The sequence below is a fragment of the Eretmochelys imbricata genome, chromosome 26 (assembly GCF_965152235.1).
Source record: "Eretmochelys imbricata isolate rEreImb1 chromosome 26, rEreImb1.hap1, whole genome shotgun sequence".
NCBI classification, from domain to species: Eukaryota; Metazoa; Chordata; order Testudines; family Cheloniidae; genus Eretmochelys; species Eretmochelys imbricata.
The window spans coordinates 3,808,913-3,836,898 of record NC_135597.1 but is presented as its reverse complement, the minus strand read 5'-3'; positions in this window follow the sequence as shown (position 1 = coordinate 3,836,898).

Here is a 27,986-nt window from a genome sequence, read left to right as displayed (position 1 = left end):
ATTCTATGATTTCATCATTTTCCTGCCCCCCGCCCCAACTATCTCTACTATTGGAGATGGAGAAAGCGATCTCCTGAAGCAGTGGTTCTCAACCTTTCCAGACTACTGTACCCATATCAGGAGTCTGATTTGTCTTGCCTACCCCAAGTTTTACCTCACCTAAAAGGTGACTGAAATATTGCTTGCTTTCTCCTTTTTTGCCATGTAATTATAAAATAAATTGATTGGAACATACATATTATACTTCCATTTTAATGTGATACTTGAGCCTGGTTTTCACTTGTGTGCCTTGTCCTTCTGGGAGGCTGTGAAGCAACAGCAACCATTAAGTTTTTCTCCATATTGAGTCTATTCCTGTAACCTGCTGTAAAACTAGGCAAATACTGTGTCTAGGTGAGTTGACATGCCACCTGGAAGATCTCTGTGTACCCCAGGGGTATGCCTATCCCTGGTTGAGAACCATTGTCCTAAATTGAGGCTGACCACTCATATCAACCCCTTATTACAGGGAGTGTTTGTATGTGTTTAAACACACACATTCTTTTATAATATTTTTTTCTTATTTCTCCTTTTCTTTTGCAGCCTCTCCAATATAAGAAGCAAAGTCAGTAATTTTAGTCTAACCTTTTGAGCCACAGTGTTTCTACTTTGAAGATTAAAACAAATTTATCTACTCTCATTGCCTTTTGGGAGTAGTGTGTAGTATTACCCATACCCACAGGATACTACTCGGTACCCCCCAGAAAACATGCCAGTAGTACACGGTTTTGTCACAGTAATGGAAAAGCTCCTGCTGTTCACACTGTAACATAGAATCTAGGACTTATCCAATGTCAAATGAGCTAACCAAATAAAAAATGAATTGAAAGTATTTAATCTGTCAGCATCAATGAATCTAAAAGGATTATCGCTCCATTAGTGCTAATAGATTTTTTCCAAAGATAACTTTGCTACTTGACTTGCTCATTCCTATAAAGATTGTTACAGATCTAATTTATACTACAATTTAAATATTCCTGTTATATTTCGATTGAATCTGGGGCTTGTTAATGAGCTACCTTGACTTTTGTTAAGATTGATAACTTTGCTTTAATTGTCTGAATGCTAGTTCCATTCGTTGCTTCTATAACACTTCATAACAATTGTGGGGAGCTTTATTTTATTTTATTTTGAGCTGTAGGGAAATGTAACCTTTTAACAGCTCAAGCTAATGACTAGAGTTGCACATCCCACAAATTACTCACCAGCCAATTCCTGACTCCCCTTTTTCAGGAAATGGGATGGGATTGAAAGAGCAGGAACAGAACAAAACTGATATTCTGCTCATTATAGGTCTGATCCTGCTCCCATTGATATCAATGGCAGAATTCTTTCGTACTCACTGAAGTCAATGAATCTCTTTCTAGGGACTACAATGGAGACTGAAATAGTTTTAAACATCCAGTTGTCTCCTGGAAAATCCGCACAGCACATTCTCTGTCTAGATGAGATTGAATGGCTCTATGGAAAGGAAGGAGGTGGAAACGTAATGGATAGAGAACCTTTCTGACTTCAGACAGAGTCTAACTCAGTATTTTGTATTGTATTGGTTCCTTAGATTTAAATAACACACAAAAATGCCCTTACAAAGCTCCTCGTGGCTGACCAGTTACATCTACAATTGCAAATGGTGATCACCTAGCATCAAATAATGAATCCACTGAGCCAGCTAATAAATAAAAACCAACAAAGTAAGTTCCCTTTTTCACTCTCTGACCTCACCTGCCCAAACATACCTTTAACCTTCCCCCAAAACCATGTCATGCCTTCAGCAGCATGCCTGGAAGGCCAGGCTATTTTAGAAGAAGGTTTGAGGCAAGTTTGAGTCCTGGGTAATGACTGAACTTTGTTTCCATTTGATGCCTATTTGGTTCTCTCTGAAATGAGATGATGGTCTCAGCCCATATCCTAGTTGGCTGGTGTTACCATTGCATTTAGCACTGATCAGCTCCCTAGTCCTTCCAGCAGAGACACCAAAGACTGAATGTGAATAGGGAATGAACTTCCCTCAGGTCAGTTGCGACAAAGCATTGCAGTGCTGCTGTCCATATGTATGACTTGTATTGCGTGACTATTGAAAGCCAACAATGTTCTAGGTGCTGTTTCTGTTCTGTGGTTAACTGGAGGTCTTCAGTCTCCAGGATTGTTTCATCCAGCACCTTTCACAAGCGCTGTTATTTCTAATCGCTACTTTTTGAGATGAAAGCTTTAAATGTGAAAAGGTAATGAATGCTGTATAGGGGTAGATTTCCTGATGGATTCTGTAGCTGTGGAATACAGAAAGGCCTCGTAAAATGTGGTAAACGTTGACCACTGTGCTCCTCAGCTCTTGTCCCTCATCCCTTCAAAATAAGGTAGACTCTGTAACTAAGTGACATTTCTGGTGTTTTTACCTTTTCCGAGTGAACAATTTCAGCAGATGTGAACTGATTTCTCTGTGTGTTTGAAATACAGGACTGCTCTTTAGCACTTTTACCCTTTGAAAATATGAAAGCTCTTGAGTGCTTTCATATTTTCAAAGGGCAGTAGCAACTTTAGTGAAAGAGGAGAGTGCAGAAAACTGACTGCTCTATCCTTTATTATTTGAAAGTGCTGTCAAGAAAACATGTTCCATAAATATTCTGTAGCTTCTTTTACAGAGATGGTGGAGAGGTAAGGGAACTTCTTTCCAAAGGCTGAACATCATTCTTGTCCCAAAAAATGTATTGTGAAATCTCTCTGCCTCTTCTTTTCCTCCCCTTCCTCCTAGAGGCCCACCTCATCCATACACACCCAAAATGAATGCGCGGGAGCTGAATCCAGAACACTGCTGCAAGTCCTTTCAGCAGTGACTTGCCAGCCTATAACCCCTGTGAATGAAATCATAACCATCAGTAACTCAGCAGAGCTATTCCTGAGTAAATTTTTGCTTTCGGAGTGTCAGTTATAGTTATAGTCTCCTCGATCCTGTGGAGAGAAAAGGTGCACCTGTAAGCTGGAAACAAATAACAGCCACCCGATGCTCACGTTATATTGTGCCTGCGTTGCACCTGCTGCACTATCTTGCAACTTACAAAGTTCCATCATTTAGGCCTGTCATACTTAACCTCCAGAGCAGCTTAACAGGAGAAGCTGAGCCTCTCCTGGAAAAGAGGACTTTGCCTGCTTGAAATTCTCCCCCCTTGGTTGATGTTTATTTGTGTGTGTGCGTGCGCACGCATGCAAGTGCTATAGATAAATAAAAACCCCTTTTGAAGAATCTAAATGGCAGTTGTAAGAGGTTTGCTTTACTCTTTGTGTGATATTAAATCATTAAGTTTCCCAGCTGGGGAGGGACAGACATGTTGATTAATCCAGCAGAGGTTGTGGAGCAGGGACAAGCATGAGTGAAGTGATGGAAAATATCATGACCCTGAAGCTGCCTTATTTCCCATGGTAAATTTTGTCTAAAAAGCTGCAAGTAAGCCAGTAGGTAATGCTTGGAGACCCAACCACCATGGTGGCACCTAATGCACCTGGCCAAAGTAGGAGTTCTTGGTGGACTGCAGACTTTAAGCAGTAGTCCACTGTCCCAAGATTCTCTCTCCTCCTATTGTGAAACTTGGCTCAGCTGCGAAATCAAATGCTACCCACCTCTATGGAGCCACCAGTGGGCTTCCACCTTGGGAAACATATGGAGTTATGGTGAGAAGGGGAGTTGATGGGAGGCCAGAATAGGGTAGAACAAGCAATTAAGGCATGAGGAACAAAAGTCAAAAGAGACACCGCGGTAAGTCGACCGAAGGTACGTCGACTCCAGCTACATTTTTCATGTGGCTATATGGTGAAGTCCTACTACTGAGACTCAGCTGACTGTAATACATGGTAAAGTTTTGTAATGCTTCTCATGAATTATCTCATCTAAGCGGCTGTTTAAAATTCATGCGTAGTAGCAACTGTGAAGAAATACCTGAAACACATAAAGAAGGCAACAGTATTCTAATTTATTGCCAGTACCCTTTTTTATTCCCATTGAACTATTGAGAACCTTACACAATTGATGACTTTCTGAAGTAATATCAGTAAAAAACCTCTTATTTTATGCCACGGAAGCATTCTAATAAATGAGCGTCTTGCTACTTATCGAAGCAAATTGTCACCTGTTAAAATAGGTAACTCTCATAAGAAGATGTGGTAGGAAAAAGGATAAATTAATAGGGATGAACCAAGTATTTTTGGCATATATGGCATCCACAAGGTAAACATCAGGGGCTGTTACAATTGAGGGGAGTTTGGTGTTTCCATTTATAGGACTTTAATCAAGCTTGAATTTGGAGTGATAAAGTACATTCTTGAAAAATTTAAATTGGACTAATCAGTCCATAATGTTTGACTTTACACATTAACAAGAAAGTTTCCTTTTCCCCTCAGTGCTTTGGAGCAGTTTACTAACCATCAGAACCAAATTTTTTTTTTTCACATGTTGCATTGCATTTTCCTCCATGACCCAGAGCACTTGCCAAATCCCGCCACTCCCAGCAAAAACATTTGCAGCTGACAGAACTTCCAGAGGGGCTGAATTTAGGTAGTCCCGTTTCAATAGCCTAGTGACCTTTGCTTTTATTTTCTTTTTTGTTTTAACCTTAGATTTTCTTGCTTCTGTGGGATTAAGTTGGATTGCTAAGGTGTTGCAATATGTATAGCAATTGTTTAGTCCCCCAACACACTTTAAATAAAAAAGACCCTTATGCTTGGGGACATAAATAAAATTGGTTATAAGGTCTGTTTGGTTCTTTTAAATATTATTTATGTATTAATCTCTTAGCTCTGTTAAAGACTTAAAACATCTGCTTCGTGGCCATTTAAAACAGTGTCTCATAGCTTACAATGAATTCATAGACATTTATTCAAGATTCTGGTAAGGTACTTGTGTCAGCAATCATAAAACACTTTTTTATTCCTTTTACTCTTACCAGTGAAATGTACCCCCAAAAGTTTGTTTTGAATAGAGCTGTGAGAATACCCTATTTTTCAATTTGGTGACTAAACTGAAAAAGTTGAAACCTTTTGTTTGACTCTAAAATATTTTTATTTTGTGTTTTAAGGGTTTTTTACCCTTTTAACAATGCATTTTACTATAAAATTGAAGTAAAATTCAAAATAAAAATTCATTTGAATCATAAAGTCAGTTTAATTTTTAAAATGATGAAAATAAATGGTGTTTGTTTTAGTGTAAAAAATATGGAGAATTTAACACAAATTTGTGATCTATTTTGGTCAATCTGAATTTGGATTTCTCAAGAGGGGGAAAAAAAGTTTCATCTGAAAAATTCCACCCAGCTCTGGTTATAAAAGTATTGTTGTATATTGCTGAAAAATAGTCTATTACCATTCCTCATTTTCAGGATTTATCCATTTGGGCCAGCCATTTGTCAAACCCCGTTGATTGTATTGGATTAGTGACATTTACATCTTTGAAGTCATGCCTTCATAATCTATTCACCAAATTTTGGAAAAGGATCCCAAACCAAGATCGAAGACGAAACTGAAAACCTCTAAGATGGTTTGGTGAAGACCTAGGTGATATTTAGAGCTATAATGGTATAGAAAACTAAAGGCTTCCCCAACTCAAAAAAGCCCGCCGTCTAAAACATATACCAAGAACAGGACTTTCTGGGAAATCGAGATGTGGGAATGGCCTATTACTTTGTAAATAACACCTTTCATTCCTAAAGGAACTCTGAATGCTTTATGGATAGTGTTTGAGTCATTCCTTAAGTTAACTCTGAAATGTTGGGGACAGAATGGCTGTGACACTACACAAGTATTATTTGATTTATTTAAGTAGGGGAAGTGAAGAACAACCACCTGGCATAATGCAAATATGTCCACGTTGGAATCTGGCCACAACAACTGACCATCCTCATGCTAGTTTAAGTTTACTGCCATTTCTAGCTTTGTTATAGCACGCACTGGCTTCGTTACAGCAACCATGATAAAGAAAAAAAAAATCTTTGCAACTCCTTTTTTTCTGTGTGTATGTTAATTCAAGGCAGCTAATCTATTACATAGTCTATAGGCCATACATGAGCTCTTGATATCTACAAATACACTTAAAAACAAGAGGATCATTTGCTTTAAGGTGTTGCCTGAAAGATCATGCTCAAGTCTGAAGAACTAATGGTGTTGGTCATGGAAAGGTTGCGGCATGAGTTAACTGTAACTTGAAGTGCAATACTGTCTGTGCAAAATTTATATTGGTGGCTGAGTAGCTTTTCAGTAAAACAGCATCGCCACTGTAATTTCACTTTTAGCAATGTGAGATGTAGGATAATCCATGAAGAAGCTCTTGTTCAGAGCAGTAAGAGGGAGAGGTGCTGGGGCAGTGAAAACCGATGTTGACCACATCTTGTCATTAAATTATTTCTGCTGGAGATCAGGAAATCCCCTGTGGTTTCTGTCCAAGTAACCTACTCCATCGATATGGCATGACAAGTATGTCAGCGTCCTCACAAGCTATATTGACTCAGTAAGGAAAAGACAACGACAAGATGGCTATTTTTCAGAGTAGCAGCCGTGTTAGTCTGTATTCGCAAAAAGAAAAGGAGTACTTGTGGCACCTTAGAGACTAACAAATTTATTTGAGCATAAGCTTTCATGAGCTACAGCTCACTTGCGATCTCCTTTTAATGTACTTAGGACAGTTCAGTTTCAGCACCTCTCTTTAAGAGGTTCAAACTATTTGCCATTTTTCATGTAGGTGGACTTGACTTGTAAGGAACACAGGTAACCTCTTTAGTGCCCCTACTAATGCACACCAGGCACGTGGAGGTTTTTGTTTTGTTTTAAACAACTAAAAATAGAACCAAAGACTCACATGAATCACAGTTGTCTGCTTCAGCACCCCTAGATGAGGACAGCTCTGAAGCTGAAATTGCTATTAAGAGTCCAAAAGGATGATTAGCTGCTTAGGCAGCTATGTTGGAGTCAAGCCCAAATTTCCAGAAGTGGTGTCTAACTTTGAAATAACAGCTGAGACACCTAGGGCCTGACATTCAGAAGTACCGAGCACTCACAGCTCCTAATAAATCTATTGTCGTTGTCACTTCTTGTTCAATTATATGGGAGCTGCAGGTGGGCACCCACAATTAGATGCCACTTTTGAAAATGTGGCTTTTAATTCTTCATCCAGACATGGTGACATTTGTCTCAGCGTCTCAAAAGATACAGGAAATCCAGGCCTTAGATAAATAACAATGTTGCTTATCTGAACCTCAATTATCCAAAAGACAGTTGTGTTCCCCAATATATTAAATTGATATTTTTTCAAGTTATCTAAATTTATTCAGTATCCTCCATGATATTACATAATTGAGACCGTACCATATACCCAAAGCGACATGAAATGACTTGCCTAGTTCAGACAGTGACTCAGTGCCTGCAATAGAACCTAGGGGTCTCCAGGCTTATGCTTTAGCCACATAAGCCCACTAGACCAAAGTCAAGTGTAAACTTTTAAGGGCCAAGAGGTGCAGTAAAATGACCAACATTCTTTAGTTGTTTATTACCCTGCACATATAAAAAGGGGTGTCTATAAAATTTCAAGGTTTATTGAAATGAGTCAGTAAATTTATAACTAGAATTACATAATGTGAAATATTTCTTCTCACAGGTGGCTCATTCAGAGGGTGGGAATTCAGTTTTGTGTGCTTGCCACAGCAGGAAACTCGGGTAAGAGTTTATAAGCAGTAGACATTATCCTTGTGTAGTTTTCAAAGTCTATACTCTGTACTTAACGGAGCAATACCTGAGCTGTTACCTTGAGAATACACCATCTTCTTATTCACATAATGAAATCCGCATTTAAGCTGGAATCCCGTTTAGGCCGCTTTTAGCCAATTACACTCTTGGAATCGAGAACTTGAATATTTAGTACACTTGGATCTAGCCTGGATTCTCTTATGGACGTGATCCTTCAGTGTACAGTGTCTTAGCCTTGCTTTGGTAAGTCACCTGCAGCTTTTGGGCATCTGTTTTTAGGGTCACTATTGCCCTTGATAAATGGGAATGGTCTAGGCTGAGCTTTAAAGAGTAAAATGAGAGTAGCAACAAATGGGGCTTTGTTTGGAGGTTCATATAATTTGTTGTTGGGAAAAATCCTCTTTAGTTGGTATTAAGCGATTATTGGGCTGTATTGAGTATATTTCTGCATGCTAAAAGTGCAAATGCAACACGCCAGGAGACTGAAATATTCCAGCCTTGGAAAAGGTACAACATAGGGAGTAACAAAGAAAGCTTTCCTCACTCTGTTCTGTAAGGCACTTTGTCCCTGAATTTCCAAGTCTGAGAGTGCTCAGATTTTTCTCTTAATTTAAAAATGTTCAAAAATAGAAGGGGAAACTTTGGGCTCTTCTCTGCAAGCTTTTTTGTCTCCCATGAGCTTTTCTCTTGGGGAATTGTCATTGGCCCCAATACGACTACCACTCCCAGAGAGGATGGATGGTGCTAGTCTGAGACTTGGGACGCCTACATTTTGGTCCCTGCTGTGCTACAGATTTTCTGTGTGAACTCGGGCAAATCACTGAATCCATCTGGGCCTCTGGTCCCCATCTGTAAAATGGAGACAATAGCACTGCCCAACATCACAGAGATGTGGGGAGGATAAATACGTTAAAGATTATGAGTTGATCAGATACTATAGTGATGAGGGCAGATAAGTACCTAAGAGAGATGAATGGTATAGTGTCCTAAAATAATGGTCAGCAAGTTCTTACACTGGTGAATAGATACCTGCTTCCTATGCCCCACCAGAACCGGTTAGGAAGCTGTTGAATTTACAGTATTAGCAAAATCCATTTGTGGCATTTTCAGCCTTCCATGGTTTTATCTACCACAGTTACTGTAGTAACTGTCTATAAACCATTAGGCTTTAAGCATTCACTTGGTTCAGCAGAAAGGAAAGGGAGAGGGGGAAAGTTATTTTAATAACCAGTGACTGGCATCTTAGCTTCGTTTTTATTTTGTTTGTTTTTGAAGGGAGGGGTTCTGAAAACTATGTGGCAGCACTCCACACAGCATTCAGGGAAAGGATTTGGGTATCTGTTCCCAGGGTAGCATTGATCGGGGAAAAAGCGGATGCCAAGAAAAAAGCAATAGGCACTTATTTATAGTGGTAGGAAAAGTTCTGAGAATTGCTCACCTATGGTTAGAAAAGGAAACAGGAATAAACACCACTCTCTGTATTTGTAGATCTGTACTTGTACTACAAACACAAGAGCATAAAAAAATCAATTTCTTATAGCCTGTAAATTATTCCCAGCCTGCATCATTCTTTGCCGAATAAAGAACAGTTGCGTGAATTGTATTTTAGTTGCATGTCAAAGCAATGACTAATGAGCTGAGGTATTTGGTGCAAAGCTGGAATAGTACAACCCCCTTTTTAGTCATCTTAGACTAATTAATAACCAGTATTGCCTCATTACATGTTGGCATGTCTCTCTCTCCTTGTCTTTGTGCATCTCTTTAAACTGACCTTGCTATACAGTACTTCATATCGACAAATTCTGGTAGAGGCATGCTACAATTGCTGCTGGCTTCCCCATAGGCAGAGTTCCCTGGCTTCCAATTAACTGCAGAAGAAATCTAGTTGACAAAGGAACAGGAGATGGAATTCATGTGTTCATACTTATATAATCAAGACATAAACACCCCAGAACATACCTCGGGGGGCCAACAACAGCAGTTTAAAGTTTTTTGTGTTCAGTAGACAATGGATACTATTTCAGGAAATGCATGAAGTAAAAACACACTTTCTAACTGACTTTTCACATGTCCTGGATCATGATTTTGGCCAACATTCAAGACCATTCTCCTTGTTTAGATACACATGAAACCCAAATATTGTCTGGTAATGTAGGGAAGATTAATGATGAGTTAAGACTCTTGGGTTCTGTTCGCAGCTCTGCCCAGTGAACAAGCCAAAAACTTTGTTTTACCAATTTTGTAGAGCTATTGAGGGTTTTCTGCATTTGAAGAATTTTTTTTTCCAGATAGGTGTTTACAGTGGAACAGAGAGGAGACATTCTGTGAGATGACGCGGAAGATCCCCAGGGCGTGAGGGGAGGGTGTGGGCGTTCAGTGCTAGAGTGGGAGACAGGACAATCCTCAGTTATAATGCCAGGTTTGCCAGTGAATTGCTGAGTGACACTGGGTAATTCACAAAAGTCTCATCTTTAAATCAACATTTTGGGGGCAACAGGAATACTTGCTTACATCCACAGGGATGGACTGTGGGGTTCTCTGCAGGTCGCCAAAGCAAGATGAAGGAGCACCTAAGTCTTGCTCTGACTCAAAGTACCGCATATTGCAATATTGGTCAAGGTTCCTGAATTTTATTTTTCTTTTAGGTTTACAACCTTAGTTTCTTTCATTGTTTTCCTGCCTTGGAGTTATTTCAGGCAGATGCAGTACATTCAGCTTCACTAGAGTCCATGATGATCAACTTTGATTTGGTTATTTATATATGCTTTTTCTTTCCAGCAATGCAGTTTGCCTTGATTTCACAATTTTCAGATAACTTTGTTTTTCTTTTTAATGGCATTTTCTCTAAGGGAGGTTACATAGTAATGTGTTAATCACTTCTTTTAATGTATCAACATCCTGAACACAGAGATTTTCTTCTGTAGTTCAGTAGGAACCCAATTGGTTTTCTCTACATATATGATTTATAAAGTGTTTGTAGGTTTCATGTATGTATATTTTCTGATCTGTTTCATTTGTTAGGACAGTTCTGTAGCCTGCTGTTCTTAGGCAGTAAGAATTCAAGAATATTATTATAAATATGACTCGGGTTGCTGTAGAGTGAATGGGGTAGAATAAATTTTTAGGTTAGTGATATTTTTATTCTAAAGCTCTCCCAGATATTTTTTATTCCAAAGCTCTCCTAGTAACCCCAGATATTTCAGCTGGGTTTGTGATGAGGTGGTGAAATCAACACATCTGCTCTTGTCTTGGCCTGCTACTTTGATTGAAAAAAACAAATTAATGGGTAAATTAATGTTATTTTTGAAGGAGCTATACAAGCATGCCGTGTTGTAACTCTAGATTTTTGTAGTTGTACAGCATCACTGTTAGTTTTAAGTGTCCTAAATAATTTCCTGTTTTAACTAAAAGTTGACTATCAAATCACCAATTCTGTTTACAATTGCTTTCAAACAAGGTATTTAACCTAACCAGGAGCATGAGAACACAATGCAAGGCTGGTGTAATGAATGGTGAGATCAGTTAGACTGTACAAGTACTGCAAGAGAAGTGCTAAAAGTGATGCTCTTGTCTAAAACTAGACTGGACAACATGTCTGGTTACATTTTGCCACAACCCTGGTCCTCCTTTCATCTCAGACCCTGATGGGGATGCTGCTCTTCTCTCCTATTCCTGCTGTTTCCAACCCCAGCCTCCTCCCCCTTTCCACTTGTTCTGCTCTTTTGAACAGCGCTGTAGCCGACTCTTTTCCCACTCCATGTTGGTTCACCTCTCCCACTCATCAAAAGGACTGGTAGAACTTTAGGCCAGATACTGGGGGCCTTGAAAAGGGAAAGAAAAATCAGAATTGATGACAGAACAAGAGGAAGAATGGCATTGAGTTGGGGCTCTGGAAACCTGGGTTTGGTTCCCTGCTCCACCACAGATTTCCTTGTGTGACCTTGGGCAAGTCACTTAGTCACTTTGTGCCTCAGTTCCCCATCTGTACAATGCGGATAATAGCACAGCTCTCCCTCCCTGGGGTGTTATGAGGATAAATGCATTAAAAACTGTGAGATGCTCAGGTACTTTGCTGATGAAGACCTTAGATCAATAAACACTATTTGTTTTTTGGCGTCATTACCATCTGAGACCTGCAAGTTGATTAGTGCCCATACCGGTGCTTTAAACTATTATGCAAGGCATAGGGATTAAAAAGATGACTCATGTCCACTACTTGTGCTTACTTGTCTTTATCAGTTTGGTGCCTCTTTGTTTACATGCCACATTAATCATGTTACAGTCTCTAAACACAGCTGTACGGAGCAGCAGGTATCCTGAGGATCCTCTTCTTCTTCTCCAGCCTACACTGACTTAAGCAGAGCCGTAGTTAGGATTGCCAGTTAGGATAGTTGTCAGTACTCTAGATGAGCATGTTGACTCTTATTCCCAAGGGCCATCCAGTACCGTTAGAATTGCCTTCATGTCTGAAGCGAGCACATTTCCTGGAAATAATGTGTCTATAGCATGGTAAGCTCCTGTCGATGCCACTAGGAATTAGGGATGCTCAACACCTTTGAAGATCAGGCTAGATGTATACTTGGAGAGGAGCTCCTGGGTGTCCCACGTTAGGGTCTTCACCTGCTGCTTCAACACACCCAAATTTTGGACAGGACGTCAAAGTTGTTTTGGTGATCATGCAAACAAGATGTAACTTTAGGATTCCAGGTTCCCTGAAGTCATTCAGTGACTTTGCTTGAACTTTGTATTTTTTTTTTTTCTTTTTGGCTCTAGAGAACACCTGATTCAACTCTACCCTGGGATCAGTAATGACGGACTCTGTGTGTGTGCATGAGTGACTGCGTGTGCATGTGCACATGATCATTCAGAAATGAAAAAGGAATGGTGTCTACATGACTACCACCACCATTACTGGCATTAATTATTTTCCTTGTCTGTCGTGTTAGCAGAGAGTCCTAAGGTCACCCGGGTGTCTTCTGAAGTAGCTTCATTCTAAAGGTGATCACTCCAGATTGAAGCACGTTGATAGGGATCATATGTGGAAAGTTTTGTATTGCTGCTTCTGGGCTGTATGTGTTCTGTAAATAAGACGTCTAGGGCTAGAATTCTTTGCAAGCATTACATTCAGTAAATACAAAACTTAAAATTAAAGTAAATAAAAGAATCAGGAGGATCTGAGCCACAAAGTAAAGATAGTAACATGCAGAATATTGAGATGCAGACATAGTAATAGAGTTGAAAGCCAGAACAGTGCCCATTCAACCTTCTTAATGGCAAATATGAGAGAATGAGTGCAAAGTGGTTTTTCTCTTTCCCTCCCCCGCCCTCCACATATACACAAACATTCACAATGCAAAGTATCTTCTAGAAAGTTTGGTGTTTTCCCTTTTCAAACTGAGCAACTTCAGAGGTTTTGCCTGTTTACCTCTTCTAGCTCTGGTTGTAGCATCTGAAGTCTTAAAAGCTCTGTTCAGAGTTGTCTGTAGACTTTTATGCTCGTAGTTGTATAGCCTTGGAAGATGGCCATCCTTGGTGAAGGACTTTCTCTGTGGAACTCACTCCCTCTTATAGTCTGTTGCCATTTATTAATCTCTCTCAGATGGCAAAGCATTTGGCATCAATGCATGGTGCAAACCATCTGTTTATCTTTTTAATTAATAAGCAGGGGATTTTCCACTGCTCTTTGGTATGCAGTCAAGAGTACCTGTACTAACTGACCTTTTCCAACTTTACAAAAATCTATTTATGCCCAATTACCTCTTGATAGACACAATCTTTTTTTGCATGCCGGTGGGCTAATGGAATTTGGTACCCCATCAAACAGAAGTTGCCTTGGCCTGAAAGGAACATTTTATTAGTGTCTGAAACCTTTGCCCTAAAACAGAAAGGCAGGGAAGCTACAGAAATCTTCCCTGTATAATTAGAATGACCATTAAGAAGCTAAGAAAGTAGAAAATTACATGGTTTATTCTTGTTTGTCTCACAAAAAGGAAAAATTGGGAGAGAGGGAAACTATGCTGAAAGTTAATAGAGGTCGTCCAAACCTGAATACGTGATACATTGGGAAACAAAAGCTGGAAAAAATTGACACAAAACTGAGCAGTTATGTTATCACATCCTTTCTTATGACTTCAGGGTTGCTAGAGTCCCCTCTCCTCTCACTGTGAGGCCTCTTGAGCATTTAGAAAATATGCAGTATCCCTCTGATTGTGCTCCGCAATGAAGGTTGCTTCAGTTCTTCTTTGTAATCCTAGCAGACCATGACTGGGACAAAAGGCTATGTTATGTCTTTGTGCACTGTGACAATTCATTGCCTACATGTGTCTTAAGGTAACTCTGTTATTGAGGTGGGTATAGGACGAGACAATGCCAATATTAATAGCGGCAATGAACTATAGTGCAGAAGAAGGGAAATCTGAGTTTGATTACTGGGGGACGGAGGGAGGAAGAGGAAGAAATGTGTTTCTGCACAGCCATCCTTTCTGGCCAGCACAAATGGCTCCAATTGGTTACAGAAAGAAGCATCAACCGACCATCCTTACTTATAAGGGAAAAAATAGTAAGTCTCTCTCAAATTCTCAGCCATGCAGTGCCTGTTCCAGCCTCTTCCTGCTCCTCCTTTTTATATTTTCCCATTGCTTATAACGAAGAATTAAAATCAGCTGGGAGCCTCCAGAGCTTGGCATATGTGACTTTTCATTTTTCCTCCCCCAACCTCCAGTAATGTTAATGGCAAAAGAGCGCATTGTTTGTGGCATGGACTCTGAGAGGAGTCACCCCAAAAGCCTGTTTCTCTGTGAAAACTTGATATTGTGACCCAGTATTTCCAGCTCTCGTGATTTTATTGAGAGCCTTGCAATACTTGGATGTTTTTTCTTAAAGCGCCATCTTTTGGAGTCTTGTGATTATGGGGAAATCTCAGCTTACATTTTTTTTAACTAGTAAATTTCTATCCTTGTGGTTGAGGAGTAAAGTTTGAAAACGTGAATCAAGTGTAACTTAAAGGCTCAAAAACCCAGAAAGCAAATAAAAACCCATATATGTTCATGATTTTTAAGCGAACCACTTTTTGGGGGGGGGGGAAAGGGGGGTTTGAATGTCCTGAGTCATGATGATGATTGATCGCTCAGGGTTGGCGATATTGGTAACCCCTTAGGTGAGACAGACTCTGTCAGTACTGCTGACAAAACTAGAAGAAAGCCAAATGGTCAGCTAAAGTGTGTGTATGTGTTTCTAGCAATGTCCTACTGCACTTCATTAACAGTGTGGGGAGTTTGACTTTTCAGTGGATCTGATTGTCTTTTTCATGTTAAAAACAAAGGTTATTAGGCGGCCTTTCTTGAGGGAGGAGCATTGATCTGCTCATGAGGAGGTCTGGCTTACAAAGCTAGTGAAATCCAGAGGAAATCCTTTGATTAGCAGGGAATATTGCCATGGACCTGATTTCCCTTGCTGTAGCCTCACCAGAGAATTGCTTTGATGCTGCTTTGTTTCCGGCTAATATAAAAACGAAACTTGCTGTATTCCCAATTACGAGTTTATCTGTTGTAAACAAGGTCCCGGGGAAGATACTTCCTTGTAAATGATTTGCATGTTTGACAGTAGGTTTCTTTTCCTTGTGTTAAAAATGTACGTCAATATTTCTCATTAATAGAAGACCCTTTCTTCACTTTGCCTTCTCTTCTGCCGGTGGATAATTATATTTCTGATAAATGAATAAATCTGTTGCCACACAGGCAATTTTAGTTAATTTTGTAATAACTTAATTTTGTGTCAGGGAAAATAAAATGGATCAAAACCTAAACGAGAATGACTTTTTAATAATAAAGTAGTGTCGCACAGCAAGGCAGCAAAGCATTACTGTTCAAAATAGTGAAGCTGTTAAAGTTAGAAGGTTGTTGTGCAACTCAAAGGAGCCCATTTTTAGTTTAATATATTAAATTGCATTAAAATTGAGGTATAAAAATAGTCTCCCCTAAATTACATTTGCAGCATGTGACTTCTCAGACCCGTTTACTTTTTTTATCTTGCCAAAGTTATGACTGAGAACGATATAAACTGTTCCATTATATACGTGGTGAAAACCAATTAGTCTTGCGGTGCTGGCTGTAGAAGCCTTGCTGATGTAATGTAATCAGTCATGAACAAAAGAAAATTATTAGACTCATTTACAGTAGGTTAGTCTGGAAGCCATAGAAATGTATTCAACTAATTTAAGCTGGAGACTCTGAGAAGCTTCGATGCTGCATTTCCCTCCCCTTCCCCTGGAGAAACAGCGAAGCATGCCCTGTAGGTCATCCTCATGAGACTGGAGAACTTAAAAACTTTCATATGTAAGTAAATCAGCTGTGTCAGGTTGAATAGAGTTAGGCCACCACAAGCACTTCTGAAGGAAACATCTCTTATCAAAAGTGATGGAACATGGAGCAGAAGCCAAAGGCAGAGGAGAGGATAGGCAGTACATGTTAAGAAGGGTTGAATGGAGATAAAAAGGCAAATTCACACATAATTAAAGAATGAAAGGTAGCAGGGAAAATGAAATAACTATAAAGAGTCTCTCTCTCTCTCAAAAAAAAAAAACAAAAAACCAAAAGCAACAACACAAAGCTTACTGCAGTTGCAGAGGGCAAGCAAGCAAAAAATTAATAGGGATTTTCCCATTAGAGAAATAGTTCATTAATACTGAAACTATTGCGTACGTTTCCTGGACCTTGATGTTGTGTAAATTCTGAACTTAATGTTTGGTTTATAATGAATAAACTCCTTAGTACCCTATTCGAAGACCCTTACTCGTCTGAGTGGCTCCGCTGACGTCTGAGAATAGCAAGTGTGCTAACAATCACTTGAGACTGAGACAACTGTTCATCTTAACGTAGGGAACACAATTGTTTACTGTAAAGTTCTGTCTCTCCTCATTTGTTTTGTCTTGTCTACTGTTTATTGTCTAAATCTTAAGTTGTGAGCTCTGCGGTGTTTGGGACTGTGCATGTTTGTACAGTACCTTGTACAATGAAACCTTAATCCCTATTTGAGCTCCTAAAATCCAAATTGGGTAGAAATAACTAGTAATCATGAGTAAGACTTGCAGAAATAGAATCTCTGTAAGTTCCCAAGGTTTTGTAGCTATCATTTAGCTGTCTTACTTTCTGTATAGAACTTTCCTAATTCCTGAGTGTTTTGCAAAGGAAAAGAAACAAGCTATGTACAGGGAGGGTCTCTTCTTCATGTGCTGCTGGAGGTAGATCTCGGCAGCTCTAACAAAACAGTGGCAGAATGTGAAATATACTATGTCCCAAGTGAAAATTGCTGGGAGAATTTAGCTGGCAAAGAAGTAACCCCAGTTGGCAAGTATGGTTTCCTGGCTGAACTTCAATGCAGACTGTAAGTAGAGAAAAGCCTATAATTCCATTGAAATACAAAGGAGTAAAAGAGTTTTCAGAGAAGGGCACAGCTAGAAAAGTGGTAAATGTTTTGCTTAAAAAAAAAATAGAAGGGTGGGTAGTATGTTTGAAAATAAGAATAATATCCTTTATTCTTGCACGCGCGCGCACACACACGTATATAATCTGTTTAAATAAATAAAAATACACCCTGGGAACTTTATTACTACATTTTAAATCCCCATTTAAGACTGCATCTCCAGTATAGCAACCATCCCCGGCCTAGCAACGCGGGACTTTGGTTTAATGATGATTGAACATCACCTACTGATACCCCAAATCTATATTTACAGCACTTTAGGACCCACAAGGAACACCAAGTACTGACTTGAAACAAATTTAGTTTGTAAGAACTGATGTGCTTGCAGCAGAACGTGTGTATGATAAATTATAGTATTGATGCATAGGCATAATATGCCATATCTGGACTTTGTATTAACCAATGAAAGTGTTTGATATTCTGTATCAAAATAATTTTGGCAATAGGCTATCCAGCGCAGATGTTTGTAGGTTTGCAAATTAGTACAATTAATAGTTTAGCTATTAATATTTTTAAGTTTACACCTAAGTTGCAAGGAAATTATTGAATTTACAGAGATTAAACCTTGGACCTCTATTGTATCCAGATTCCTACAGATGATGATGAGCGAGAGAGAGGGAGAGAGAATGTGGAGTAGTACAATCTATCCTTACTTGTGAGAAGGTTTGAAATGATGTTTTGTAAGCAGTTGCATGAGACTTCTGACAGATTTAATGTCAACTGCTCTGCCAAGGTTGTAATTATGTCAAGATGATTATAACATACGTAATTGGACTTCAGATCAATGGTGCTACTTTCACTGGAGATGACCAGATTGATCGCCTCTTTGTTATAAACAAATGGAAAGAGTAAATTTTATTTCATACTAATTTCATCACAAATTCAGCTCTAAATAGATTTGAATTCTAAGGCATGTGTCACTACCTAGGTTAGACTACTGTGTTTTGAGGGTTAAAGGACAAAAACATAGCTTTTTATGTTTAATTAACCTTGCAAATCAGTTTCATGTTCTTTGTAAAAACGGAATGGCTTTTGAATAAATATTGACCTTGGTTTGCTACATAAACATGCAAGAACACATAAATGCCATGCTGTGACTTTTCAACCAGTATTGATTTACTGTCAAAGGCAAAACATTGACTGCAAGGGGGAAAAACTCCAGAAATTTTTATTTGGAGCATTTCAAAGCATACTCCTGATTGGTGTACTTGTTTCCAGAAGATATTTTGAAACCCATGAAAATAGGAATTTCCTACTTGCTTCAGGGCAGGGGAGAGACTACACTCTTACACTATCCAACAGAGCTAAGGGAATGGAACATAAGAATTGAAATACTGGGTTGGACCAGGATCTTGGCTAATAACCATTGATGAACCTATCCTCCATGAATGTATCTAATTCTTTTTTTGAACCTGTTATACTTCTGGCCATCACAGCATCCTGTGTCAATGAGTTCTACATTTAATTGTGCATTGTTTGAAAAAGTACTTCCTCTTGTTTGTATTAACCCTGCTACCTATTACTTTCACTGGGTGATCCCTGGATTTTGTATTATGGGAAAGGGTATATAACACTTCTGTGTTCACTTTTTCCATGCCATTCATGATTTTATAGACCTCTATCATCTCTCTCCTCAATTGTCTCTTTTCTAAACTAAACAGCCGTAATCATTTTAATCTCTCCTTTTAAGAAAGCCATTCCATATCCTTCATCATCTTTGTTCCCCTTCTCTGAAACTTTTGCAGTTCCCCTATATCCTTTTTGAGAAGAGGCAAGCAGAACTGGACAAAGTATTCAAGTTGTGGATGCACCAGGGATTTATATAGTGGCATTATGATATTTTCTGTCTTATTTTCTAATACTTTTCTGATAGATCCTAACATCGTGTTAGCTTCTTTAACCACTGCTGAGCATTGAGCTGAGGTTTTCCGATAAATGCCTCTATGACTCAAAAATCTTTCTCGAGTGGAAACAGCTAATTCAGAACCCATTGATATATATATATATATGTAGTTGAGATTATTTTTTTCCAATATGCCTTACTTTGCACATATCAACATTGATGTTCATCTGCCATTTTTTCCAGTCACCCAGTTTTGTGAGATATCTATAACTTTTTGCAATCAATTTTGGACTTGACTATCTTGAATAATTTTTGTGTTGGCTACTGACTTTGCCACTTCATCATTCACTTCCTTTTCCGCATCATTAATGAATGTTAAACAGCACAGGTCCCAGTACAGATCCTTAGGGGATCCTACCATTTGCCTCTCTTCTCTGTGAAAACTGACCATTTATTCCTACCCTCTGTTTCCTGTCTTTTAACCAGTTATTGACCCATGATAGGACCTTCTCTCTTAGCCCAGAACTGTTTAGTTTCCTTTAGAGCTTTGGTGGTGGATGTTGGCAAAGGCTTTCTGAAAAATACAAGTACATTCTATCAACACGGATAGAGCTGGCCAGGAACTTTTCAACTAAATGCTTTTTGTCTGGAAAATGTTGATTCTTTGACACCAAAATTTTTTGTGGGAAAAAAGACAACTTGGGGGGGATATGATAGAGGTCTATAAAATCATGATTGTGTGGAGAAAGTAAATAAGGAAGTGTTATTTACTCCTTCTCATAACACAAGAACTAGGGGTCACCAAATGAAATGAATAGGCAACAGGTTTAAAACAAACAAATGGAAGTATTTTTTTTCACGTAACACACAGTCAACCTGTGGAACTCCTTGCTAGAGGATGCTGTGAAGGCCAAGACTATAACAAGGTTTAAAAAAAAACTAGATAAGTTCACGGAGAATAGGTCCATCAATGGCGATTAGCCAGGATGGGCAGAGATGTTGTTCCTAGCCTCTCTTTGCGAGAGGCTGGGAATGGGCAACAGAGGATGGATAACTTAATGATTACCTGTTCTGTTCATTCCCTCTGGGACACCTGGCATTGGCCACTGTCGGAAGACAGGATACTGGGGTAGATGGACCTTTGGTCTCACCCAGTATGTCTGTTCTTATGTACCACAAAACATCTGTTGAGAGGGTTCTCAGGACCAGAAAGAGAGAGATCAAGACCAGCCAGAATAGCCAATAGTTCAGTGGTTTGGGCACCCTACTCTGCCTCATTTGGACCAGGCACATAAGTGCCTTAACCACCATGCAGTTGCCTGTTTTTGGGTGGATCTCTCTTGTGCATGGAAAAGGTCTTGGTTTCATTCCAGATCAGAGTGGAAACAATTGTCAAAACTTCAAAATGGACCCTTAGCAGTTTTAGCAGAGGCTGTAAACTGAGTGAGTCATCAAACCCGAAACTCCCATCTTACCGTTAAAGGTGGTCACTCCAGTTCAGGCTTCACATACTTTAGGTGAATCCTTCCAGCCTGGCACTACTGTTTGTGCTATAACCGTTCTTTGGAGAGAGAGACAAACTTCAGTCTGCAGGGCTCTCAGGTCCAGAATTCATTAGTCCTAGCTAAGTGTGGTTTTTATATTTATGTAGTATAATTCTGATATTTCTCCTGAATTTAATTCCTCTTTTTGATTTTGTGTGGCAGTATTTTCGTATAAAAGAAATAACTTATCCTCCCCCAAACAGTAAGTTAGATATACGCTGACTTACCTGTGTTACTTTTAGTAACAGTAACTAAGTGATACCCTTTAATTCTTGAGATCAGATTCTGTTCTTTGACTCGTATGTACAGCTCTGATTGGTGAATGGGACAGATATTTTGGCCTGTTCTATATAGGATTAACACGAGTAACTTGTTCATATCTTGAGATGGGAACAGATTACCTACAGTATAAAGCAGCCTTGCTAGATATTGTATGGCATAATGTATCTGTAAGTGGAAGGATGCATTCTACTGGCTGTGAACTGTGTCAGTGATAGATGGATTCACACAGGTTAATTGCAGAAACAGATCTGTATTCATCCAGGATGAAACCTTGGCCCCACCGGAGTCAATGGGAGCTTTGCCATTGATTTCAATGGGGTCAGGATTTTGCCTGTGGATTTGAGTTAAATTCTCTTTACAATGGGTACTGGTGCTCCCTTTTGGCTGCTTGAACTATTATTGCATCCTGAGAGGTATAGTAACATTTCTGAATATAACATTGTTTTGTTGCTTCCATTTTAAGAATAATTTGTGTATATAACCTCATATGCAGGAAGTCCTTGAGATTCCTGCCCTCGATGAGTCTCAGAAACCAAGGCCTCTGCTATGCAAGCCTTCCTGATAGCTCGCAGAAACCGCCAAACCACTTAACCACGATGACATAATTGTCAAATACATAATTGTGCTTTGACAGACTGTAGCATTCACTGTTGCTTGAAAATGTCAGAAAATACTACTCTAGGCTATGCAATGCAATCAGTTAAATATCTGTCCAATATATGTCCTATGTTGTGATCAAAAAGCATCAGTTTTCGTTGGTGATATTAAATTTTAATGTCTTGTGTACTGGTGATTGCTTTCTATTGACTTGTGATGCTTTTTAAGTTTGTGAAGCATCTACAGTATCTCCATATCATACTATTCAGCCCAGAATCACTGTGTGTGGAAAATGGATTTGGAAGCCTTAAAAAGAACTCAGGATAGGATCTGTCATAATATGTAATAAAAAAATTCAGATACTAATCGATTACTCCAATTTTATAGCATCTCTTCATGTATATGAATCATGTGGACAAGTAAAATTCAGAATCCAATGCCCATGTACTCACTGGAAATACCTTGTAGGACATCATGATACTTTGATATTGGGGTCCTTCCAGCTACCGTCATTGCTAACCAACATGATGGAGTATGCTTTTGTGCTAAGGTCAAATCATTCGTTCTCAAACCTTGGCGCCTATGCTTTTCAAACTATGGCTAAATGAAACTACAGATTGCAGCGTCCTTTGGTAATAGAGCATTTCACAGTTGTTACTAGGCAACACAATGTGGCTACTCTGAACTGGGGTTGGTCAAGATAGAACCAAAGTCGTCCTCCTGCAAATACACAAGCCCTTGTTGGTGAACTGTAGAAAAATCTGTTAGCAGTATAGGGTCTATAGTACAATTAAGGAATTCTAATTCTATCCTGTAGAGGGGAGTAGTAAACCCACTAGTGGGTTATTCATAATGCTGTGGGATTTGTTTCATATTGGCTAAAGTTAAGTTTCAGAAAAACAGTGGCGTCTTCCGTTGTTACATTGCTTCAGCAATATGATGGGCCATGCTGCTGTATTGTATGACTATATAGAAAGCTTGTTCCTGCTTCAATTATGGTCACTGGCAGAAATCCTAATCACTTAAGTAAGAGAAGGTCCATAGATTGTATGCATATGTCTTTGAAATGACAACATGTTTCCTCTCCTGTGACACAATTGTGTGGTGTTGTGTTCTGCTTAGTGCAGAAAGCAGGAAATAGAAATGGTTATGGTTCTTTCTGTCATAATTTTCATTAAGATAGCCATACATTTTTTAATGACAGCATCCTGCCTGAGAGAGACTACACCTCCAAAGCAAGAGAACACTCCTAATTTCATGTCAGAAATTGGTTCGGTACTGAGTTGTCAACACCAAAACTAGCTTTTTCCTGTGGCATAAAGGTATTCCTTTGTACTTCCATCTCAACTTGCTTAGTTTTTGTTGTGGTATAAGTGTAGAGCTGGTTCCTACAAACACCTACACACAACTAATTTACATGGATAGTCATCTTAGACTTGGATGTGAATTAAGTTATATATGCATGACAGGACCATTTGGGTAAATTAAAGACATACATTTCTGAAATATTAGCTATACAGTCACCCTCCCCTTAAATCCGAATTCTTGTTTTAGAATAGCCAGTACTTAGTTCCACTGTAGCTGAGGTTGCAGCCATTATATCTTGTGCAACCTCTGAGCATGCTAATCTTCTGTAGCCTTGACCCTGTTCATTAATAAATTAGTTCTTAATTATGCATTTAACTTGTCCTGCTCTGTGTCAGTGAAGTAAGTTTTATAATCACCCTCTCTGCTCCATAGGCCCCAGCCAGGAATCTTTTATCCCAAAGTAAGAGTGAGAGGCTGAGACCTGGAGGTAATGTGCACTGTGGATGAAAGGAAGGATTGACCTGTGTCCTTTAGAGGTGACATATGCTTTCACAGAAAGTGATACTTTCCCTCTTAAAATACATTATTTCTGAGAGTCATAAAACCCTTATCTGTTTGGTGCTCGGTATCTTGCCTCCTTCTGCTTGAGAGTTGCACTACTTCTAAAGCACCGGTCTGCTGAAAGGAGTTTTTGACGTTAAGGTTAATTATGGAGAAGCTTAAAATGTTAAGAGTTTCTAGTCATTTAGGGCAAATGCTGATCACCAGCTATGCTGAGAAGTAGTTTTCTTCTATTTCTCCACTTCAACTTGTGGTTCGGCCTAGTTTGGCAATTGCTACCTTTCCCCAAATCCGTGTTTTGTTGTGAGGAAGAAGATGCTAGGATTTTTTTTAGTGCTTCTCTTCGAACCAAGGGACTGCATGGATGTTGACTTGAACATACGAACACAAGAAAAGTAAGTGGTGAACACCACTCAGAAAAGAGCCTGGGTTGTTTTTACCTCAGTTTTTGCAACAAAATAAATAAGTAAATAAATAAATATATATAAATAAATAAAATCCCTATAGCATATGTCCTTGTAAACTAACTGTTTAGCGTTTGAATATATTTCCATCCACATTTTGCGCCCTGCCACACTTGTAAAGTAACTCCCCCATCTATTTCAGATGACAGACACGCTATGGGCCAGTGTATACACCACCTGAACTGCAGGTTAAGAACTAATGGGGAGTGAAGTAGAGTTCCTCTCAGCTACTCCCTCAGACTCCCAGCTTCATGATTGCCAGCATTTTAATTCCTTCTCACCCCCACCCCCACCCTGCAGGGATTTGTTTTTAAGTATGCCAAGAGTCTGGCACCAGAAAAAAGGTTGTGTTTGGATTAATTTTAGGGTTGGGTTTTTTTTTAAATGAGACTCAAAACTCAAACTCAAAACTATTGTGCTTTTTCTATCTATCTAAATTAATAATGGCTAGTGTAACCATTGGGAAATCTGTCCATTTTTTGAGCTTGGTGTGAGATTTTGAAGTTTTTACTTTGAAAAACTGCTGTATTTATGAATGCCCCTCTCTATGTGTATCCGCCATGAGCTGGTCACATTGTGTCCCCTCTCTGCCAGACCAGGGACAATAGCAGGTGGTTAGAAATCAATGACTGTCTGTTCAGAGTTCAGAACTTTGGGGAAGTGCTTTGCCTGGGGAAACGGTACTTCCTTCTCCTGTCAGAAGAGAGTGCAAAAGTAGGATAGTCGGAGGTTACCAAGACAGAACAAAGAAGCCAAGATGTTGGGAGGGCGGATATAGAAATAGACTCTGAGTCACACAGGAGGTTTGGGCAGGAAGAAGGAAGGGTACAGACTGGTCAAGGACAGAGGAACCATACTGATCTAGTGAGAAGGCTCCATGTTTCAGAACACAGGCTGTGCACTGGAGCAGAAAGACTCTGGACAGGCCTGAAGTGCCCTCCGAATGGTGAGGAAACTGAGGCAGGGAACTGCATGTAGGGTTTACTTTTATAAAAGATCTGTGTATTTCTTGTATGATTGATTAAACAGCAGTAGTGTGTTAGACTTCAAGTGCAAAGGGGAGGGATTCAGTGTCTGGTCCCTTCCCTGCCCCGGAGCAATCTGGAGAGCCACCGGTAAAGGCAGCCCAAATAAATCTGTGACAGCAAGAGCCTCCACAATGTTTGGAGTTTGGACAAGTAGCTACAGCCTACTGTCTCCCTCACTGATAAATTCTTTGAACACCTTTCCTGCTGCTCTTTGCCCTGCAGGCACCCTTATGTTTTTTTGCCCTCTTCCCCACCTAGCCCTAGTTAAAATTCTGTTATCCCTTTTCCTCCTGCCTTTTCCCTTACAAGGCCTTGGGAGGGCCAGAAGTGGTAGAGTTATGCTGCCTTTACATTCCTATTTCCTTGGAAGGGGAAGTGCCCAGTTGCCCCCCTGCTCTGTCTGCACAACACCCCCTAGTGGTGGTGAGCAAACCCCCTCAGGTTTCATCTGCCATATCCCCTGGGGTGCTATCCAGGACTAAATTCCAAGGCCAGGTTTGCAAAAGCTGGGAATTCTGACAGTTGTGCCATTCAGCTCTGCTTTCCACAAACATGTTCTCTGCGTATCCCTATGTATTTTTGACAGCAGAAATATTGAGGTGAGACAGAAGAGTTCTAAAGAGCATAGTAAGAAGCCACTAACACTGTGTCTGCCATTTGTTTGGGCATTGGCAGCCTCCTTAGGTTGCCTTTGAATGGTTTATGCAAATAGCTAAGCTCTGGTGCTTTACTGTTCTCTTTTATTGAAGCTAGTTGAAGTATGGACACTGGATACTCGGAGCAAGGGGCTTTTTGTGTCCTGACAGATCCGCCTTATAGCTGTAGTGTTGTATGAATAGAACACCTTCCGTTCTGACAAAGGGGGGAGATTCTGCAAAAGACGGAAAACAATCGTATGCAAGGCTGTAGGTTCCAGCCCGACCCTGACACTTTTACCATCTGTATTTAAGCTGCGTCTGCACTTGGAGCTGAAGGTGTGATTCCCAGCTCGAATAGGCATACCGGCGCCAGTGTGCTAAAAATAGCAGTGTAGCTGTGTAGCATGGGCAGCGGTGAGCGGCAGCCCCACGTATGTGTCCGTGGGATTCGGGGATTTGTACTCGGCGCAGCTATCCCATGCCACGGCTTGCTGCTGCCTGTGCTGTTCTCTCAGCGCTGCTATTTTTAGCATGCTGGCTCGATCAGAGCACGTCTGAGTATGTCTGCTCACACTAAGTCGCCTTAGATTGAGTTACTAAATGTGAATGGTAGTTACACTAGTTTTTATAGGGCTAGATCCTCAGCTGCTATAAAAGTGGCCTAGCTCTGAAGTCAGTGGAGCTAGGGATTTGGACCCAAATCGACATGGGCAGCTTGAATGAAAGTGTGCGGTTCTGGCTGTGCCAGCCCTCAGCAGTATCTACGTATCCTTTTCCATAAAATGTCTGCAATAATTTGGGGGTGGTCTAAAACTGAGTAAGTTAGGTTTTCATGGAGCCCGAGGCACTGCGTCTGACATAGAAACTGAATGACGGGGTAAGAATTGAGAGAATCTTTGATATTCTAAATTCCATTCTTTCTGAGGTATGCTGTCGCGCTGCGGACAATGTATGTCTTCAGAAATTGCCAGCTAACTTTGTTTTAAATATTAGACTTGTGGTATACTTGTACCTACCACACAGGGTGCTGAGATTCTGTGTTTGTTCAGCACTTTGAGATCCAAAGACAGAAGATGCTATTTAAAATGTTTCATTTTTCTCCTTTAATGAAAAAGATAAATCCATCTTACATAAATTTCTAAATTATTTTCCTTTGGGTTCTGGTGTGTAACTGTCATTATCAGACTAATTAAAATATTAATTTTGTATACAGACCACATAGAAACATTATCTTGGGTGACTTACTTATAGGTGAAATTATCTGGGGTGACAAAGGATGGTCTTGTGATGAAAGTACTGGATCGGGACTTAGGAGCTCTGGGTTCAAATCCCAGTTTTGCCACTACTTGGGCAAGTCACTCCCCTTTCTGTGCCTCAATTCCCTATCTTTAAAATGGGTGGTGGTGTTATGAGCAACATATTTTGGTCCAGTATAAGTCACCCCTTGATTTTCCTCATATATTCATAGAATATCAGGGTTGGAAGGGACCTCAGGAGGGCATCTAGTCCAACCCCCTGCTCAAAGCCTGACCAACACCAACTAAATCATCCCAGCCAGGGCTTAGGCAAAAAAAGGCTTGACAATCTTACTTTAAATTAATGCATCTTTTAGAAATATGGAGGGTAACTGACAAGCATTGTTTTATTCTGGACTGGACATGCTTCAGTTGCTAAATCAAGGTTTGTATAAAAATAGATTTAAATAATGGTAAATGTAATGGGTTTATTGACTATGGTATTGGTTACATTTTAGTTGCTTTATAGTTGTACGAGTCCCATATTCTCTGTTGCGTAGGCTTAAGCCCTATCATTACTATAGACTGTATCTTGCAGAACTCTGCACGGTCAGCTTCAGGGGAGACTTGCAACAAGACCTTTTAAGTAGCTGAGAATTCTGTGATTTGTGACCATGACAATTTTCTCCTTCTTCCTGGGTATTTGTCATTTCTATTTTACATAGTGGTAGCTAAAGACGGATCTTGTATTTATTTGGTGGTTATGAATAGAACTTCTGCCAAAGTCTTGATTTATGTACAAACGCACCATAAAATCTTCCATTATTGATGGCCTGATGTGTGCATAAAACATCCATAAATAGGGCTCTCCCTGTCCAATGGTCTTATTCATGTGATTGATAGGGTGGCAGGTTAAAAATTCTGCACTGGCTATTATTTATTACCCCAATAAAAAAAAAAAAAACAGGGTATTTGAAGTAGCATCAAACAAAAAAGTGTTTTCCTTTCTGTTTCTATATTAAGTTATATAAGCTCCCACTATTCTATAAATGATTAATTTCTCCAGCTACCTGATATAGAAGTATAAATTTTTCCATACGCTTGCAACTTAATGAAATGGAACCCTGCCTCCTGCTTAATTTTAGTTATGCAGCTTCATTATAATTGGCATCAAGACTTCAAAAAGTCCGTATAGCAACCTTTGCAACTCCTTGTTATGATTCTGTAGGGGCTTCATCAGGGCTTTGA